At 49.0% G+C, this 20,361-nt stretch overlaps 1 long non-coding RNA gene across 2 annotated transcripts in view; it reads right to left on the reverse strand.

Annotated features, from left to right (window-relative positions):
* Window positions 1–710: 710 nt before the first annotated feature.
* The window catches only part of LOC143809433 (uncharacterized), a 53,875-nt gene continuing 34,224 nt past the window's right edge, over window positions 711–20,361 (reverse strand). For both annotated transcript variants that reach the window (XR_013222275.1, XR_013222274.1), the window contains exons 2-4: window positions 1,416–1,534; window positions 1,189–1,237; window positions 711–1,106 (exon numbers count right to left, since the gene is read on the reverse strand). This is a non-coding gene — a long non-coding RNA (uncharacterized LOC143809433). The remainder of the gene's footprint in view (window positions 1,107–1,188; window positions 1,238–1,415; window positions 1,535–20,361) is intronic.

Below are 20,361 nucleotides of genomic sequence, written 5' to 3' on the forward strand. Positions count from 1 at the left end.
CTCTAGTGTGTCTGCTTATCCCGTCCAGTGTCTCTGCTCTACTTGTCCCCTCCAGTGTATCTGCTCCACTTGTCTCCCCCAGGGTCTTTGCTCCACTTGTCCCCTCCAGTATCTTTGCTCCACTTGTCCCCTCCAGTATATTTGCTCCACTTGTCCCCTCCAGTGTCTCTGCTCCACTTGTCCCCTCCAGTGTCTCTGCTCCACTTGTCCTCCCCCCAGTGTCTCTGCTCCAGTTTTCCCCTCCAGTGTCTCTGCTCCCCTGGTCCCTTCCAGTTTCTCTGCTCCACTTGTCCCATCTAGTGTCTCTGCTGCACTTGTCCCCTCCAGTGTCTCTGCACCACTTGTCCCCTCTAGTGTCTCTGCTCCACTTGTCCCTTTCAGTATCTCTGCTCCACTTTTCCCCTCCAATGTCTCTGGTCCACTTGTCCCTTCCAGTGCCTCTGCTCCACTTGTCCCCCCCCCCCCCAGTGTCTCTGCTCCACTTGTCCCTTTCAATATCTCTGCTCCACTTTTCCCCTCCAATGTCTCTGCTCCATTTGTCCCTTCCAGGTACCCCCTCCAGTGTCTTTGCTCCACCTGTCCTCTCCAGGTATCCCCTCAAATGTGTCCACCCCAGATGTCCCCTCCAGGTTTCCCTCTCCAGTGTCTGTACTCCAGCTGTCACCTTTACTGTCTCTGCCCCTGGTGTCCCCTCCAGTTTTTTCCTCAAGCATACCTCCAGACTTTTTTGGATGGTCACAGATGGAAATATATAGTTCATTCCATGACAGATCCACTTTCAGTGCTTATGTTCTCACTTGTATAGTTTATTATTTACACCTTATCACAATACTAGTTTGGGTTTTACAACAAGTAAAGAACCAGACGGTTTTCTGGAAAAATATAAGAGATTTATGAATGATAATCTATTTATCAGTTCAAAAAGTCCAACAGTCGATATCAGAGGCTGGTGGGTGCACTCGGAGGATCGGCGAGATTCTGCGCATGCGTTTCTTCTCCGCCGTCTGCGCTTCTCTGCTGCTTACATCAGTCGGTATCAGACTGTCTCATCTTTGTGGTTGTGTTGCATTCAGTGTTGTGCACTTCGCAGCTGTTTTCTGCATCATCTGTGTCATTACACGATTACATAGCACAGTGGCTCGGGGATTTTTCAATAACATCATCACAGTACAGATATAAATTACTCACCAATCACCAAGGAATTCCTGCAGATCAGGATTAGGCACTTCAAGTTTTCCTGTTTCAGTAAATAAAGGATTGCAAAATGAAGCGTTAGAAAGTCTCCAATATTCGTCTTGTAACAGTTCACATCTCTGCTTGCAGTCACCAAATATAACCCACTACTGTTTACTTTCAGGGGTTAAAAAGTTAAAATCCCAGAGAACCCCAACCAATGAGTTGCATTTTTTTTTTACCTTTATGGGCCCTGCATCTGCAGAGCCGCTGAGGTCAGTGATTGTCTGAAACTCTTGAGACATCACAGCTGCAGGCAAACAGCAGAAACCAGGGAATTGACTGAGACTCAGCGCTGGACCTGGGGAGTGTGAGTGAAGCACAGTTTCTTTGTTTTTACATAATCATTGTAAGTTTGGTGAAGAGTGACAATACCTTTAAAATAGTGCATTGCAGCGCCATCACCACCCAGAGGAACACAGGAGGAGTTATGCTACATTTAGCTGAACTTGTTAAAGATATTGTATTTATTCTGCAGTTACAGTAACTCCATGTCCGTCCCTCCTCTTCCCTATGGACTAATCCAGACATTAACCCATTAACACAGTCAAAGTAACATAAAATAAAACAGGATTGTGTCAGGGCCGTGAGGTTCACAGTTCACAGTCTCACAACAAATCACAGTCTATTAGGCGCACATGACCCAGTTCACAGGGTCAGTCCATCCTGTTCGTGACGCCAAAATGGAACGCCCGCCAGGGCCGTGGGGTACTCAGTACCGGATCTGGTACTTAAGGGGATGTGTCACGGTGGCAGCAACCCGGTCCGCGGCCCTGGGTGTCCATGTAAAAGGGATTTGAATAAAGTTTGCGTTCGTGACGCCACCTGTGGTATTCGGTCAGTGTGGACCGACGCTGCTTAAAGGGGTCATCTGGAGTGATGGTATGGCAGCTAAGATGGTGTAACTTCCCACAGGTGAAGTTGGGTCCCCAGGGCTCCCGGTGTGTAGATGAAGATGGTGAGTGGCGCAATAAAGAAACGGAGGACACAGGTTTTCTATCTCTTTACATGGTTTACTGGAGACTTCAGGCAGCCACAGTCCAGGGCATCAGATCACAGGTAGAGGCAGGGTTCGGTCTGCTTGGAAATGAATTCAGAGTCCCCTTTACTAGGTGGAGATAAAAGCCTTCCTACTAGCGCGATGGTGTAGTCCCTTACTGCCTGTGGCTTCTGTCAAGGTCCTCACAGTTCTTTCTGTCCTCCTTAAAGGTGGGACACTAACCCGTATGACAGGTGGCTCGAGCCTTTTTACAAGGTCTCTATTATGACCCGGGCTCTATGCGCCACTGTGCCTCCTGGGTGTTAGGGCAGACAGGTTATGTGTAGTCCAGCTGTCCTGCCAGTTTCTGCTGGGCCCCTTAGAGTCTGACACAACCTCAGTCTTCCAGCTACCGGAATCTGCGCTCTGCAGGGAGGTAGCCCAGTCGCAGCTATCCTCCCCAGTTGTCACTCTCCTGTGCTTCGCTCTCCTGCACGCTCTCTACAATTTGTTCTTTCCTTCCGTATTCTCTCTATCCAGGAGCTGCAGCACCTCTGGCTGCACAGCCCCTCACACATCTCTCTGCCTCAGACAGCTCCAGTCTGCTGTCTGGCACCAACTAACTTTCCCTCTAAGCCAAAATATATACTGTATATAGGGGAGCCACCCATAAGCTGGATCAGAGCTCCCCCTTCTGGCCTGAAGTGTGAATATGTTGTATGTTTGTGTTTACCTGATGAAAGAGATCTTTGCTGGCTTCCAAGCGTGACATCACTCTCCCCGTGAGGAAAGCAATGCCACTGTAACAACCAGGACCCTGGGGTGTTAACAGTTCCACCATGTTTCACTTGGAAAGCTTCATCTGGTGGTGTAGGGTATTTGGTATTTAACCAACAGCTAACCAATGAGAAACAAAATGCAGACGTAAGTGCAGGTGTGAGTTATTAATACAATCTCCTACACCCATGATAGCATGCTGAATGCAAACCTACACGGATACCAGTCACATGCCCGTCAAGGTCACATGCATTAGATTGATCACTAAATACTACACTCCAGTGTAATAAATATGGCCTAATCATACTGACAATGTAATAAATTAACAAATGCTCCAGAACAAAAGATGAAAATACAAAGATAAAATCAATAATCTAGTGTGAAAACATCTGTTTATTTAAGCTGGAAATCAATTGAAGACCTAGCTATATACAGGACCTGGGTCACATGAATCATAAAATGATCACATAGTCGCACAGAGTTTACACATAGATACACTGCTCCAAAAAATAAAGTGAACACTTAAACAACACAATGTAACTCCAAGTCAATTACACTTCTGTGAAATCTACCTGTCCAGTTATGAAGCAACAAAGATTGTGAATCAATTTCTCCTAAACCCACAGAAGTTGCTCAGGAAGAGCAGCTCATCCAGGATGGCACATCAAAGTGAGCTGTGGCAAGAAGGGTAGCTGTGTCTGTCAGCACTATGTCCAGAGCATGGACCAGATACCAGGAGACAGGACAGTACACTATGAGACATGGAGGGGGCCTTAGGAGAGCAACAACCCAGCAGCAGGACAGCTACCTTCTCCTTTGTGCATGAGGAGCAGTGCCAGAGACCTGCAAAATGACCTCCAGCAGGCCACTAACATCCATGTGTCTGCTAAAACTGTTAGAAACAGACTCCATGAGGGTGGTATGAGGACCAAACATCCACAACAGGGTGTTGTGCTTAGAGCCCATCACTGTGCAGGGCAATTGGCATTTGTCAGAGAACACCAAGATTGGCAAATTCGACATTGGCGCCGTGTGCTCTTCACAGATAAGAGCAGGTTCACAACAGTCACCGTGTACATACATTACATTACTGATCCTGAGTTACATCCTGTATTACACTCCAGAGATGCACTCACTATTCTGATGGTGCAGTTACTGTGTACATACATTACTGATCCTGAGTTACATCCTGTATTATACTCCAGAGCTGCACTCACTATTCTGCTGGTGCAGTCACTGTGTACAAACATTACATTACTGATCCTGAGTTACATCCTGTATTATACCCCAGAGCTGCACTCACTATTCTGCTGGTGCAATCACTGTGTACATACATTACATTACTGATCCTGAGTTACATCCTGTATTATACTCCAGAGCTGCACTCACTATTCTGCTGGTGTAGTCACTGTGTACATACATTACATTACTGATCCTGAGTTACCTCCTGTATTATACTCCAGAGCTGCACTCACTATTCTGCTGGTGCAGTCACTGTGTACAAACATTACCTTACTGTTCCTGAGTTACCTCCTGTATTATACTCCAGAGCTGCACTCACTATTCTGCTGGTGTAGTCACGGTGTACATACATTACTGACCCTGTACTGATACTGAGATACATCTTGTATTATCCTCCAGAGCTGCACTCACACTTCTGCAGGCTTCAGAGCTTCAGTCTTGGGGCAGATTGAGTTAAGGGCTTATCCCGGGTGGAGCTACTGACTATAGACTCGGATGAAGCTGGATTTAGTTTGCTGTGTATTTAGTGATATATATTTAGCGCGTTGTTAAGGGAAACAGAAATAATATTTTCGTGCCTTTCTCTTGTGTTCCGAAATTATATATTTTTAGGCTGTTCTGAAAATAACCAGCTGTGCACAATATACCTGCAGGTCTGGTGACACATCCATGCCACTCATCCCCAATCCATGCAGCTATTTAATGTGAAAAAAAATCAGAAAAATGAGAAATGCCATAAAAATGTCAATATTAACTTTACAGTAAGATCTGACTGCAAAAAGAAACACAAAAAGAAAAAGTGAAAATGGAGTGAAAACCTCTCCTAGGTCCAGGTATAAACATAGGCCGGGTTCTGCCTGCACAAGCATAGCATACTGACCAATAATAGAGAGCAAAAGTGGAAAATAAAAAGCAGCCAGCTCTAGTCTGCTCCATTAGGAAAAGTGCATTTAGTGACCAGCAGCTCCTGCGCACATCTGTGATCCATGGTGTAACTAATGTCCAAAGGACCCTGGTGCAAGATTCGGACCTGGGTCCCCAGCTGTTTGTTGGTCAGAGGTATGTGCCCTTGTAGGGTACCAAATCCCATAAAGTCATATGTGTTCGCCTCTTAACCCCATGTAATAATGTACCTGATACTGAACCTTTTCCTGTAACAATGTCCCCATCCTGGGCCCCTTCTTGGTATAATGAGCCCCTTCCAACAATAATGCCTCCCATTCTGGGTTCCTTCCAGTAATAATGTCCCCAATTCTGGGTTCCTTCCAGTAATAATGTCCCATATTCTTGGTTCCTTGCAGTAATAATGTCCCCCATTCTGGGTTCCTTCCAGTAATAATGTCCCCCATTCTGGGTTCCTTCCTGGTATAATGTCCTTCATCCTGGGCCCAAACCTGTTATACTGTTCCCCATCCTAAGCCCGTTCGAGTAATATTAGTGCAGCGCCCCAGAGTCCTGGTCGTTGCAGTACTGTTGCTCTGCCACTAAGGGGAGTGATGGTACGTCTGATGGCACTAAAGGAGTTCACCTGACCAGGTATCACAGTCACACATTACACTTCACACTCCGGCCACCAGGGGGGGGGGGGGGGTTCTATCTAGTAGGCGACTCCTCACACTTGGGTAAAACTGGGGGTTGGACAGGAAGTCAGGGAGAAAGGAGCTGGGAAGAGCTCGAGGGAGGACCTGTCAGAGGTGGAATCCTGGCAGAGCCCTAGTGAACAGGAAAGAACGTTACGGAGCCGTGCCTGTGCTTACAGCGGCAGTCTCCTAGGAAAGGACAAGAAGCGAGGGGTATTGTGAAGGAGTGAGAAACGGGAATACAGCGCAGAGGTGATAGGACCAGAAGGAGTCGTGCTGTAAGATCGAGGCAACATCCTTCTGAGGCGCAAAGTCGGTGGCCGGAACGCCGAGAAAGAGACTTTAAGCATTTCTTCAAAACCACGGCAGGACAGCCAATTATAGGTTGGCTGTCTCACTTAAACACCTAAGCAGACAATGGAGGCAGCTGTGGGAGAGGGGCGACTCTAGGGTCCCGGAAGAACTCCAGGCCTACCCCGTCATACGGGTGCGTCCTAACCATATCATCTGGGGGACGGAGAGAACGAACATCAGAGACAGACACAACAGTTGTGAGGACTATCCCGGGGTGCTCAGCAGGGAAGGACTACAACACACAGGCGCTAGAAGGTAGACACTGATTCCCACCTGCTAAGGGAACTCCGGATGTGCCTTTGGACCGGCCGGTCTCAGCCAGCCCTGTTAACAGTGCTCTGGGTTGAGGATCCTGAAACCTTCAGTAAAGAGGTAAAGAGACTGCAACCCTGTGTCCTCGTTATTCATCGCACCCTGCACCACACATCATCACTCTCAACTTTCATTGGACGCCTGTTGTGAAATTGGATTTTGGGCTCCCCCGGTGGCCACTGGTGGAATTGAACTGGTGTGCATGATCCTCTCTGTTCACCTGTTTCCATCAGGATGTGGGAGTCGCTATTTAGCCTTGCTCCTCTGTCACTTCCATGCCGGTCAACATTGTAATCAGAAGCCTTTCTGTGCATGTTCCTGCTGCTAGACAACTCCCAGCTAAGTTGGACTTTTGTCCTTGTTTGTTTTTGCATTTTGTTCCAGTTCACAGCTGTAGTTTCGTTTCTGTGTCTGGAAAGCTCTTGTGATCTGAAATTGCCACTCTGATGTTATGAGTTAATACTAGAGTCTTAAAGTAATTTCAGGATGGAGTTTTGATAGGGTTTTCAGCTGACCATGAAAGTGCCCTTTCTGTCTTTCTGCTATCTAGTAAGCGGACCTCAATTTTGCTAAACCTATTTTCATACTACGTTTGTCATTTCATCTAAAATCACCGCCAATATTTGTGGGGGCCTCTGTCTGCCTTTCGGGGAAATTTCTCTAGAGGTGAGCCAGGACTATATTTTCCTCTGCCAGGATTAGTTAGTCCTCCGGCCGGCGCTGGGCGTCTAGGGATAAAACGCAGGCTACGCTACCCGGCTACTGTTAGTTGTGCGGCAGGTTTAGTTCATGGTCAGTTTAGTTTCCATCCTTCCAAGAGCTAGTTCTTATGTTTGCTGGGCTATGTTCTCTTGCCATTGAGAACCATAACAGTTTGACCGGCCCTAAAGGGTTAAATTAATTGACAGAGAAAGGAGAGAAAAGAGAAGTCTGCTGAAGATTTTTTATTTTTTTTTTTTCCTTCAGTTCTGAGTGTGCTAGTAATTGAATCTCTTGCAGGTCTGCCTATATTGCAGCCTTTCTCTCTCTCTCTCCTTCTAATCCTGGAATGGCTCTGTGTTCACCTGTTTAAAATGGATATTCAGAGTTTAGCTGCAGGTTTGAATAATCTCACCACGAAAGTTCAAAATTTACAAGATTTTGTTGTTCATGTTCCTATATCTGAACCTAGAATTCCTTTGCCTGAATTTTTCTCGGGGAATAGATCTTGCTTTCAAAATTTCAAAAATAATTGCAAGTTGTTTTTGTCCCTGAAATCTCGCTCTGCTGGAGATCCTGCTCAGCAGGTCAGGATTGTGATTTCCTTGCTCCGGGGCGACCCTCAGGATTGGGCTTTTGCATTGGCTCCAGGGGATCCTGCGTTGCTCAATGTGGATGCGTTTTTTCTGGCCTTGGGGTTGCTTTATGAGGAACCTCAGTTAGAACTTCAGGCGGAAAAGGCCTTGATGTCCCTATCTCAGGGGCAAGACGAAGCTGAAATATACTGCCAGAAATTCCGTAAATGGGCTGTGCTTACTCAGTGGAATGAGTGCGCCCTGGCGGCGAATTTCAGAGAGGGTCTCTCTGATGCCATTAAGGATGTTATGGTGGGGTTCCCTGTGCCTGCGGGTCTGAATGAGTCCATGACAATGGCTATCCAGATCGATAGGCGTCTGCGGGAGCGCAAACCTGTGCACCATTTGGCGGTGTCTACTGAGAAGACGCCAGAGAATATGCAATGTGATAGAATTCTGTCCAGAAGTGAACGGCAGAATTTTAGACGAAAAAATGGGTTGTGCTTCTATTGTGGTGATTCAACTCATGTTATATCAGCATGCTCTAAGCGTACTAAGAAGCTTGATAAGTCTGTTTCAATTGGCACTTTACAGTCTAAGTTTATTCTATCTGTGACCCTGATTTGTTCTTTATCATCTATTACCGCGGATGCCTATGTCGACTCTGGCGCCGCTTTGAGTCTTATGGATTGGTCCTTTGCCAAACGCTGTGGGTATGATTTGGAGCCTCTTGAAACTCCTATACCCCTGAAGGGGATTGACTCCACCCCATTGGCTAGCAATAAACCACAATACTGGACACAAGTAACTATGCGGATTAATCCGGATCACCAGGAGATTATTCGCTTTCTTGTGCTGTATAACCTACATGATGTGTTGGTGCTTGGATTGCCATGGCTGCAATCTCATAACCCAGTCCTTGACTGGAAAGCTATGTCTGTGTTAAGCTGGGGATGTAAGGGGACGCATGGGGACGTACCTGTGGTTTCCATTTCATCATCTATTCCCTCTGAGATTCCTGAATTCTTGACTGAATATCGTGACGTTTTTGAAGAACCTAAGCTTGGTTCATTACCTCCGCACCGGGAGTGCGATTGTGCCATAGATTTGATTCCGGGTAGTAAATACCCTAAGGGTCGTTTATTTAATCTGTCTGTGCCTGAACATGCTGCTATGCGAGAATATATAAAGGAGTCCTTGGAAAAGGGACATATTCGTCCTTCGTCATCTCCCTTAGGAGCCGGTTTTTTCTTTGTGGCTAAGAAAGATGGCTCTTTGAGGCCGTGCATTGATTATCGGCTTTTGAATAAAATCACGGTTAAATATCAATATCCGTTGCCACTGCTGACTGATTTGTTTGCTCGCATAAAGGGGGCCAAGTGGTTCTCTAAGATAGATCTCCGTGGGGCGTATAATTTGGTGCGAATTAAGCAGGGGGATGAGTGGAAAACCGCATTTAATACGCCCGAGGGCCACTTTGAGTATTTGGTGATGCCTTTTGGTCTTTCAAATGCCCCTTCAGTCTTTCAGTCCTTTATGCATGACATTTTCCGTGATTATTTGGATAAATTTATGATTGTGTATCTGGATGATATTTTGATTTTTTCGGATGACTGGGACTCTCATGTCCAGCAGGTCAGGAGGGTTTTTCAGGTTTTGCGGTCTAATTCCTTGTGTGTGAAGGGTTCTAAGTGCGTTTTTGGGGTTCAAAAGATTTCCTTTTTGGGATATATTTTTTCCCCCTCTTCCATCGAGATGGATCCTGTCAAGGTTCAGGCTATTTGTGATTGGACGCAACCCTCTTCTCTTAAGAGTCTTCAGAAATTTTTGGGCTTTGCTAACTTTTATCGTCGATTTATTGCTGGTTTTTCTGATGTTGTTAAACCATTGACTGATTTGACTAAGAAGGGTGCTGATGTTGCTGATTGGTCCCCTGCTGCTGTGGAGGCCTTTCGGGAGCTTAAGCGCCGCTTTTCTTCCGCCCCTGTGTTGCGTCAGCCTGATGTTGCTCTTCCTTTTCAGGTTGAGGTCGACGCTTCTGAAATCGGAGCTGGGGCGGTTTTGTCGCAGAGAAGTTCCGATTGCTCCGTGATGAGACCTTGTGCTTTTTTCTCGCGTAAATTTTCGCCCGCCGAGCGGAATTATGATGTTGGGAATCGGGAGCTTTTGGCCATGAAGTGGGCTTTTGAGGAGTGGCGTCATTGGCTTGAGGGGGCTAGACATCAGGTGGTGGTATTGACTGACCACAAAAATCTAATTTATCTTGAGTCCGCCAGACGCCTGAATCCTAGACAGGCGCGCTGGTCGTTGTTTTTCTCTCGGTTTAATTTTGTGGTGTCCTACCTGCCGGGTTCTAAGAATGTTAAGGCGGATGCCCTTTCTAGGAGTTTTGAGCCTGACTCCCCTGGTAATTCTGAACCTACAGGTATCCTTAAGGATGGAGTGATATTGTCGGCCGTTTCTCCAGACCTGCAGCGGGCCTTGCAGGAGTTTCAGGCGGATAGACCTGATCGTTGCCCACCTGGTAGACTGTTTGTTCCTGATGATTGGACCAGTAAAGTCATTTCTGAGGTTCATTCTTCTGCGTTGGCAGGTCATCCTGGAATCTTTGGTACCAGGGATTTGGTGGCAAGGTCCTTCTGGTGGCCTTCCCTGTCTCGAGATGTGCGAGGCTTTGTGCAGTCTTGTGACGTTTGTGCTCGGGCCAAGCCTTGTTGTTCTCGGGCTAGTGGATTGTTGTTGCCCTTGCCTATCCCGAAGAGGCCCTGGACGCACATCTCGATGGATTTTATTTCGGATCTTCCTGTTTCTCAGAAGATGTCTGTCATCTGGGTGGTGTGTGATCGTTTCTCTAAGATGGTCCATTTGGTTCCCCTGCCTAAGTTGCCTTCTTCTTCCGAGTTGGTTCCTCTGTTTTTTCAAAATGTGGTCCGTTTGCATGGTATTCCGGAGAATATCGTTTCTGACAGAGGTACCCAATTCGTGTCTAGATTTTGGCGAGCATTCTGTGCTAGGATGGGCATAGATTTGTCTTTCTCGTCTGCTTTCCATCCTCAGACTAATGGCCAGACCGAGCGGATGAATCAGACCTTGGAGACATACACTCACTGGCCACTTTATTAGGTACACCTGTCCAACTTCTTGTTAACACTTAATTTCTAATCAGCCAATCACATGGCGGCAACTCAGTGCATTTAGGCATGTAGACATGGCCAAGACAATCTCCTGCAGTTCAAACCGAGCATCAGTATGGGGAAGAAAGGTGATTTGAGTGCCTTTGAACGTGGCATGGTTGTTGGTGCCAGAAGGGCTGGTCTGAGTATTTCAGAAACTGCTGATCTACTGGGATTTTCACGCACAACCATCTCTAGGGTTTACAGAGAATGGTCCGAAAAAGAAAAAAAATCCAGTGAGCGGCAGTTCTGTGGGCGGAAATGCCTTGTTGATGCCAGAGGTCAGAGGAGAATGGGCAGACTGGTTCAAGCTGATAGAAAGGCAACAGTGACTCAAATCGCCACCCGTTACAACCAAGGTAGGCCTAAGAGCATCTCTGAACGCACAGTGCGTCGAACTTTGAGGCAGATGGGCTACAGCAGCAGAAGACCACACCGGGTACCACTCCTTTCAGCTAAGAACAGGAAACTGAGGCTACAATTTGTACAAGCTCATCGAAATTGGACAGTAGAAGATTGGAAAAACGTTGCTTGGTCTGATGAGTCTCAATTTCTGCTGCGACATTTGGATGGTAGGGTCAGAATTTGGCGTAAACAACATGAAAGCATGGATCCATCCTGCCTTGTATGGAGCATCTTTGGGATGTGCAGCCGACAAATCTGCGGCAACTGTGTGATGCCATCATGTCAATATGGACCAAAATCTCTGAGGAATGCTTCCAGCACCTTGTTGAATCTATGCCACGAAGAATTGAGGCAGTTCTGAAGGCAAAAGGGGTCCAACCCGTTACTAGCATGGTGTACCTAATAAAGTGGCCGGTGAGTGTATTTGAGGTGTTTTGTGTCTGCAGATCAGGATGATTGGGTTGCTTTTTTGCCTTTAGCGGAGTTTGCCCTCAATAATCGGGCCAGCTCTGCCACCTTGGTGTCTCCCTTTTTCTGTAATTCGGGGTTTCATCCTCGATTTTCTTCTGGTCAGGTGGAATCTTCGGATTGTCCTGGAGTGGATGCTGTGGTGGAGAGGTTGCATCAGATTTGGGGGCAGGTAGTGGACAATTTGAAGTTGTCCCAGGAGAAGACTCAGCTTTTTGCCAACCGCCGGCGTCGGGTTGGTCCTCGGCTTTGTGTTGGGGACTTGGTGTGGTTGTCTTCTCGTTTTGTCCCTATGAGGGTTTCTTCTCCCAAGTTTAAGCCTCGGTTCATCGGCCCGTACAAGATATTGGAGATTCTTAACCCTGTGTCCTTCCGTTTGGACCTCCCTGCATCTTTTTCTATTCATAATGTTTTTCATCGGTCATTATTGCGCAGGTATGAGGTACCGGTTGTGCCTTCCGTTGAGCCTCCTGCTCCGGTGTTGGTTGAGGGCGAGTTGGAGTACGTTGTGGAAAAAATCTTGGACTCCCGTGTTTCCAGACGGAAACTCCAGTATCTGGTCAAATGGAAGGGATACGGTCAGGAGGATAATTCTTGGGTGACTGCCTCTGATGTTCATGCCTCCGATTTGGTCCGTGCCTTTCATAGGGCTCATCCTGATCGCCCTGGTGGTTCTGGTGAGGGTTCGGTGCCCCCTCCTTGAGGGGGGGGTACTGTTGTGAAATTGGATTTTGGGCTCCCCCGGTGGCCACTGGTGGAATTGAACTGGTGTGCATCATCCTCTCTGTTCACCTGTTTCCATCAGGATGTGGGAGTCGCTATTTAGCCTTGCTCCTCTGTCACTTCCATGCCGGTCAACATTGTAATCAGAAGCCTTTCTGTGCATGTTCCTGCTGCTAGACAACTCCCAGCTAAGTTGGACTTTTGTCCTTGTTTGTTTTTGCATTTTGTTCCAGTTCACAGCTGTAGTTTCGTTTCTGTGTCTGGAAAGCTCTTGTGATCTGAAATTGCCACTCTGATGTTATGAGTTAATACTAGAGTCTTAAAGTAATTTCAGGATGGAGTTTTGATAGGGTTTTCAGCTGACCATGAAAGTGCCCTTTCTGTCTTTCTGCTATCTAGTAAGCGGACCTCAATTTTGCTAAACCTATTTTCATACTACGTTTGTCATTTCATCTAAAATCACCGCCAATATTTGTGGGGGCCTCTGTCTGCCTTTCGGGGAAATTTCTCTAGAGGTGAGCCAGGACTATATTTTCCTCTGCCAGGATTAGTTAGTCCTCCGGCCGGCGCTGGGCGTCTAGGGATAAAACGCAGGCTACGCTACCCGGCTACTGTTAGTTGTGCGGCAGGTTTAGTTCATGGTCAGTTTAGTTTCCATCCTTCCAAGAGCTAGTTCTTATGTTTGCTGGGCTATGTTCTCTTGCCATTGAGAACCATAACAGACGCCCCTTAGCAGGGTCACGGACCGGGTCTAGCCACCGTGACAATCCCAGAACTGAGACATAGAGTACCGGGTACCCCTCAGCCCTGCGACTGTGGGGGCGCTTCAATTTGGCGTCATGAACAGGATCTACTTAAGCCTGAAGAATCAGGTCATGTGTGCCTTGGAACTGTAATTTATTGTGCTTGGACTGTGACTTATTGCAAAGACTGTGCATTGCTATTGCCGCCTAGAGTTCCCGCCACAATTCGCCATCGCCGCGCACGGAGGGAGGAGCCTTAGCTTCGTGGGCGGAATCGGTCAAAAAGAGCGCAGAACGAGAAAGCGCGGTAAAGTGCCAACCCCGGAAGAGGAACTCCGACCTCCAGCAGGTTAGTAGGAGGAAGGGACGGCCATGTCTGAGTCGGGAGGAGCGGAGGCGGCAGTCGCAGCCGTGGACACAGAGGCAGCTCCGGTCCCCGCGGCGGACGTAGCCGTGGCCCTAATACCACCACCGGTTGCCGCAGAGCCCGCTGCCCCCATCAGCCAGTCGGAGACTGCCGCCACCACAACGGCCATAATGCCCTTCTCTATGCCGTACCTGCCCGGAGCGGCCTGGCTCCCGCGATACTCCGGGGAGTCGCATACATTAACTGACTTTAAAGAAGGGATCTGCAGCCTGCTCGAGTTGTACCCTTTGACAGAGAAATTAAATTGACTTTCTATGGATGCAAACAGAGACCGCAGGATAGCTTACGGGACTATGCCCTCAATCTCCAGGAGGCGCTGCGGGCCATTAAGCAGAGTGACCCCGGCAGCATGTGCAGCGCCCCAGAGTCCTGGTCGTTGCAGTACGGTGGCTCCGCCACTATGGGGAGCCATGGTGCGTCCGATGGCACTGAAGGAGTTCATCTGATCAGGTATCACAGACACCAATACATTTCACCGCAGGGCCTCCGGGGGGAGCTAAGGGTTCTATTCATTAGGCCACTCCCCACCATAGTGGGTAAACTGGGGGTCAGGCAGGAAGTTAGATCAGAAAGCTGACTGGATTGGACGAAGCAACACTCAGTGGCAGAGGGTGTTGTGGAGGAAGAGACAGTAGGGTCTCTGCCAGGGGTGGGATCCTGGCAGAGGCTTGGCATTGGAAAGAACGTAACGGGACCGTGCCTGCTCAGAATAGCGGCGGTGCCCTAAGAAAGGACTAGAAGCGAGATAGATTGTGCTGAGTGAGAAACGAGATCAAGCAATAGGAGAATTCCAGTAGGGGTCGTGCTGTAAGACCGGAGCAACACCCTACTGAGGCGCATTACCGGTGGCCGGAACGCCGAGGGAGTATTATAACATTCAGCTTCAAGCAATACTCTAAACAGCGGCAGGACAGTCAGTTTAAGGTGGGCTGTCTAACACATATCACCTATGAAGTCTTGGGAGGCAATTGCGGGAGAGGGGCGTCTCTAGGGTCCCGGAAGAACTCCAGGCCTATCCGACAAACGGGTGCCGTTCCAACTGTAACATCAGGAAGGGACGGAAGATTAGAAGAACATCATTTAATCGAGTTGTGAGGGAACTTAAGAAACAGACACAACAGTTGTGGGGTACTTTCCGTAACCACAGCAGGGGAGGACTACAACACATAGCGCTAAGAAGGAAGGCACCGATTTCCACCTGTGAAGAGAACTCTGGAAGTGCCATTGGACCGGCTGGACTTGCGCAGCCTGGTGAACCGTATTCTGGACTGAGGACTCAGAGATCTCCAGTAAAGAGGTAAAGAGACTGCAACCTGGTGTCCTCGTTATTTACCGCGACCTGCACCCCACAACTGCACCGTTACAACACCACTTATTGCACCGGACGTCCCCCACTGACAGACAGGGCCACGGACCGGGTCTAGCCACCGTGACAACCCCAGGACTGAGACCTAGAGGCCCGGCTCCGGGTACCCCTCGGCCCTGCGGCGGTGTGGGGGCGCTCCAAATCTTGGCGTCACGAACAGGATCTACTTAAGCCTGAAGAATCAGGTCATGTGTGCCTAGAGACTGTGATTTGTTGTGCTTGAACTGTACTTTATTGCAAAGACTGTGTGCTACCATTGACCAAGAGAAGTTCCCGCCAAAAGCCGCCGCCATTGCTACTTCGGAGAAGAAGTAGGGCGTGCTATGGGAGGAGACTACCAGAATGGCGCGAGAAATGGATACCGCCCCCTGCGCTTCTGGCTGCAAGGAGATGACCTGCCCCAAAGCAGAGGACAACCCCCTGATTTGCAACGGCGGGAAGCGGGTGATGGAGAAGCCCGACCTCGGAGAAATGGCGGAGTCAGATGCATGCATTGCCACCGATCAACAGATCATGATGAAGAACAGCGAGTGCCGGAACGGGGAAGGAGCAGTCCCGGCTTACCCTCGTTCACTGGAGGTGGACCCGTGTCCTCTACAGCCGGCAGATCCGAAGCCTTTGGAACAGATAGCGGAGCCGAGTCACCCAATCCTGGCCTCGGAGTCAGCGGAGGAGGAACCCCAGCGAGTGGAGCAGCGTTCGGGGTCCGCATTGGAAGAGCCGCGGACCGAGCAGCAGCCGACTCCAGCGTTCTTGTCAGCGGACCGATTCGGCACCAGTGGAACCACATCAGGCCCAGGTACGACAGATATCCCTGCCCCCACGCTCGGTCCCGCTCCCGCGACCGATCTTCCCCGCAGCAGTAATCATTCGTTCACTATTGAGCGGGTGGTCCTCGGCCCCAGTGCGATCGGGAAGTTGTTACCGCCATTACCAACTAAGTGGGGAGAGCCCATAGAAATGGACCCCGGTGGAGTGATGTTTCGGTGGGATACCCCCTGGGTCGAGCAGGACGGGGTTCCAGTGGATGGTCTCACTATTGCGATACTTACCTGGGACCAGTACAAACAATGCGTGCTCCAGCACTGGGGGCAGCGCAACGAAGTTGAAAAACGGGAATTGCAAAGCAAGAAGTTGATATATGGTGGAATGGATGTGGTAAGACGAGGAATTGTGTCGGCCTTCCACCCCAAGAAAGGATGGGGCTCCATTTGGGAGTCGGGTCTACCTACTGGCATCTTCGTTGCTGGTTACGACGTGGAAACTCCCTGCTGTGATCGAGAAGGCGAGCCACTACGGGAGGGAGATCAGGTGACGTACACCCGTCACCAGAATGCGCAAGGATGGCGTGCCCAGAGGGTACAGCGATGTGAGTCTGAGAGAGTCTCACCTGTGGCCCCAACTACGGTTGGTCCAGAGTTGCCGGATCTTGTTACTGTCTCCACTGTGCGCTTTGTAGTAGCTCCCGAGCTTGCCCGCCGGGTTAATCTTCAAATCCAGACACCGAGTGACCTGGTGGCCCCTGCGGGGCTTGCCGCTGGAATCCGTGCCACCGTGGACGGGGCCCAGGGGTCAAGGCCGCCTGAATAAGGATAAACCTCGGAAACCTGAAAATGTAAATAGTTTTCCCGTTAACTGTTTGTGAACTGTTTGTTGCTAAACCCGTCCAGGGTTAACAATTTATGGATCCCTTAGTTGACCCGGGATCCTTATTGTTTGTTTTTCTACAGTTTTGCACGAGTTTTACAAACTGAGAAATCATGAACAGTGCATGATCCAAACTTTCTTGTAAATAGTTTGCACCTTATTAAAGGCGCTTCCTACTGGTTTTATTTAAAGACTCTTTGCGAAGATACCGTTCTGGAACCTTTGCTGAACAAAGACTGGTAGGCTGAGAAGACGAGCTACCTCAGAAAGACTTGATCCTCTTTTAAAGGGGATGTCCAACAGCGTACTTACGAGAGATACTGTTTTAAGAACAATAATGCCATGGTAATGTTGGAATGAGAAAAGTTGTATGTGTTTTAACTGGTTAAATGTAAAGAAATACTGATGATGATGCTCTGGAAGAAATGTAACTGTTTTGCATATAGGAAAGTTATGTGTGTTCAATTTGTTTAAAATGTGAAACCTAGATAATGTTCTTTGAAAAAGAAAGATGCAGAAAGCCCGTAGGGGCAGATTTAGAGTTCTGCTTAAGTGAAAGTAAGAAAGTAATAATGAAGGTGAGGATAGAAGGTAAACCCTGAGTCCCCATAGAAAGTTAATAATGTGTTACTAAGGACAGAAAGTGAACCCGTAGGGGTTAGTGAGTGAGTCCTAATAGGAGCCAAGTAGAGCCGGCTCCATGTTCTCTAATTGAAAGGAATGTTATGTCTATACCATGTATAGTAAAGAAAGGCAGTAGGCCCTGGCTGAACGGGGCGGTCCTGTAAAAGAAAGGAGAGGCAGTAGGTCTGGTGCCATAGGGACAGGCGGTCCTGCAGGTTCAAAGTAGGAGAATGAAAAGTTAACTTGCCCTGTAATGTGATTATGGGAAGGCCTTTAGCGAGCTAGGAGTGTATGTTCCTTGAAGGCAATGTTAAATTATTGTTCATTTAATTGCACTTAGTAGAATACCCGGTTGGGTAATGAGAGTTAATTGTAGCCTGTTGCTATGATATTTAATTATGTTTGTAACATTAAAGTGTCCTCACCTCCCATAAAGGGAAGCCTGTTCAAGTATACTTATTGTTTTGCACTCAACAAAATTGTATGTCTTTTTGCTAACCTGTATTGTTGTTTTCTTCCCAGTCCCGGAGTACTGTGTTTAACCAGGGGGGAGTGCAGCGCCCCAGAGTCCTGGTCGTTGCAGTACGGTGGCTCCGCCACTATGGGGAGCCATGGTGCGTCCGATGACACTGAAGGAGTTCATCTGATCAGGTATCACAGACACCAATACATTTCACCGCAGGGCCTCCGGGGGGAGCTAAGGGTTCTATTCATTAGGCCACTCCCCACCATAGTGGGTAAACTGGGGGTCAGGCAGGAAGTTAGATCAGAAAGCTGACTGGATTGGACGAAGCAACACTCAGTGGCAGAGGGTGTTGTGGAGGAAGAGACAGTAGGGTCTCTGCCAGGGGTGGGATCCTGGCAGAGGCTTGGCATTGGAAAGAACGTAACGGGACCGTGCCTGCTCAGAATAGCGGCGGTGCCCTAAGAAAGGACTAGAAGCGAGATAGATTGTGCTGAGTGAGAAACGAGATCAAGCAATAGGAGAATTCCAGTAGGGGTCGTGCTGTAAGACCGGAGCAACACCCTACTGAGGCGCATTACCGGTGGCCGGAACGCCGAGGGAGTATTATAACATTCAGCTTCAAGCAATATTCTAAACAGCGTCAGGACAGTCAGTTTAAGGCGGGCTGTCTAACACATATCACCTATGAAGTCTTGGGAGGCAATTGCGGGAGAGGGGCGTCTCTAGGGTCCCGGAAGAACTCCAGGCCTATCCGACAAACGGGTGCCGTTCCAACTGTAACATCAGGAAGGGACGGAAGATTAGAAGAACATCATTTAATCGAGTTGTGAGGGAACTTAAGAAACAGACACAACAGTTGTGGGGTACTTTCCGTAAGCACAGCAGGGGAGGACTACAACACATAGCGCTAAGAAGGAAGGCACCGATTTCCACCTGTGAAGAGAACTCTGGAAGTGCCATTGGACCGGCCGGACTTGCGCAGCCTGGTGAACCGTATTCTGGACTGAGATCTCAGAGATCTCCAGTAAAGAGGTAAAGAGACTGCAACCTGGTGTCCTCGTTATTTACCGCGACCTGCACCCCACAACTGCACCGTTACAACACCACTTATTGCACCGGACGTCCCCCACTGACAGACAGGGCCACGGACCGGGTCTAGCCACCGTGACAACCCCAGGACTGAGACCTAGAGGCCCGGCTCCGGGTACCCCTCGGCCCTGCGGCGGTGTGGGGGCGCTCCACATGCAAGATGAGGATAAACTCCTGAAAGAGCGGTTCATTGAGGGGCTCCTGTGCAGTCATCAAAGGGGCCAATTGCACTTCCTGGCCATGCAAAATCCAGACCTGACTTTTGCGCAATTCAAGGATAAAGCCATCCAGGCGCTGCAGGAGCGACAGTCCAGCCGTGCGGTACCCCCCAGGCGTCAAGCCCTCACGTACCACCAGGAGGTGGCGCCAGATGCTCCAGTCGTCGCTGAGGCCGATGCCCAGAGCTTAGAGGACGATTCCCCCGCAGGACTCCGCCTCCAGATGCAGGAGCTGACCAAGAGCGTTGCTGCCCTAGCCCGGACTGTGCAGTCCCTACAGGAGGCCCCCAAGGAGAAGGTCCAGCTGGCCTCCAGACCAGAGGATGTCCCCTGGATGCGACAGAGGAGGACTCCGCCGACCAGAGGCCGGGACGATGATCGCTTCCATCGGGACGGACGACCTATCTGCCACCGCTGTCACCAGGTGGGCCACCTTGCAAGGTACTGTCCTTTAAATGAGCAACCCCTGGGGCAAAGGGCCAACCCCCAGGAGTAGGAGGATGAGGCCCGCAGCATTGGAGAGCCAAATATGTTGGAGGGCGACCAGTTCTTCCTGTTGTGATCGACGGTATCCCCATGAACGCTCTGCTGGACACCGGTTCTCAGGTGACGACTATGCCTTACGTGCTTTATAAACGGTATTGGGAGGACACCGATATTACTCGTGGCCCCGATGAAGATTTCACCATAATAGCCAGTAATGGTCAGCCATTGCCACAAGTGAGGTATAAAGAGGTCACTATCAAGGTGGGGCGGGTGGAATTGAAGGCCCAAGGGATTGTAATTGTTGATATTGACCGCCGTGAATGTAATCCCATGATGACTATCGGTACCAATGTTATAGAAAATTGCAGAAGTTATTGTCTTGTTACAACAGGTAGCAGAAACCGCTGGCTACAGTGAACAACGCGCCCTGCAAAAAGAAATCAGAGCTCTGATGCAGAGACAGCAGGTAGAGCTGACTGGTGGTGAAATTGGTCGTGTCACTGTGAGTGATTCAAACCCTATCACGATACCCCCCAGGAGTGAGATGTTAATATGGTGTCGGGCAGCCATAGGCCTCAGGGGTAAGGACTACCAGGCCCTGGTAGAACCCGTATATTCAGACAATAGGCCTACTCTCCTAACAGCTAGGGGGGGGGTGCCAGTACGTGTCCTTAATTGTGGGGAGGAAGAGGTCCATCTCACCAAGTATGCCACGCTCGCCAAACTGTTCGCTGTCAATAATAGTGTGATACAGACACCTGGACACTTGGTCCCG

Source organism: Ranitomeya variabilis, chromosome 2 (assembly GCF_051348905.1).
Source record: "Ranitomeya variabilis isolate aRanVar5 chromosome 2, aRanVar5.hap1, whole genome shotgun sequence".
In the NCBI taxonomy this organism is placed as follows: domain Eukaryota; kingdom Metazoa; phylum Chordata; class Amphibia; order Anura; family Dendrobatidae; genus Ranitomeya; species Ranitomeya variabilis.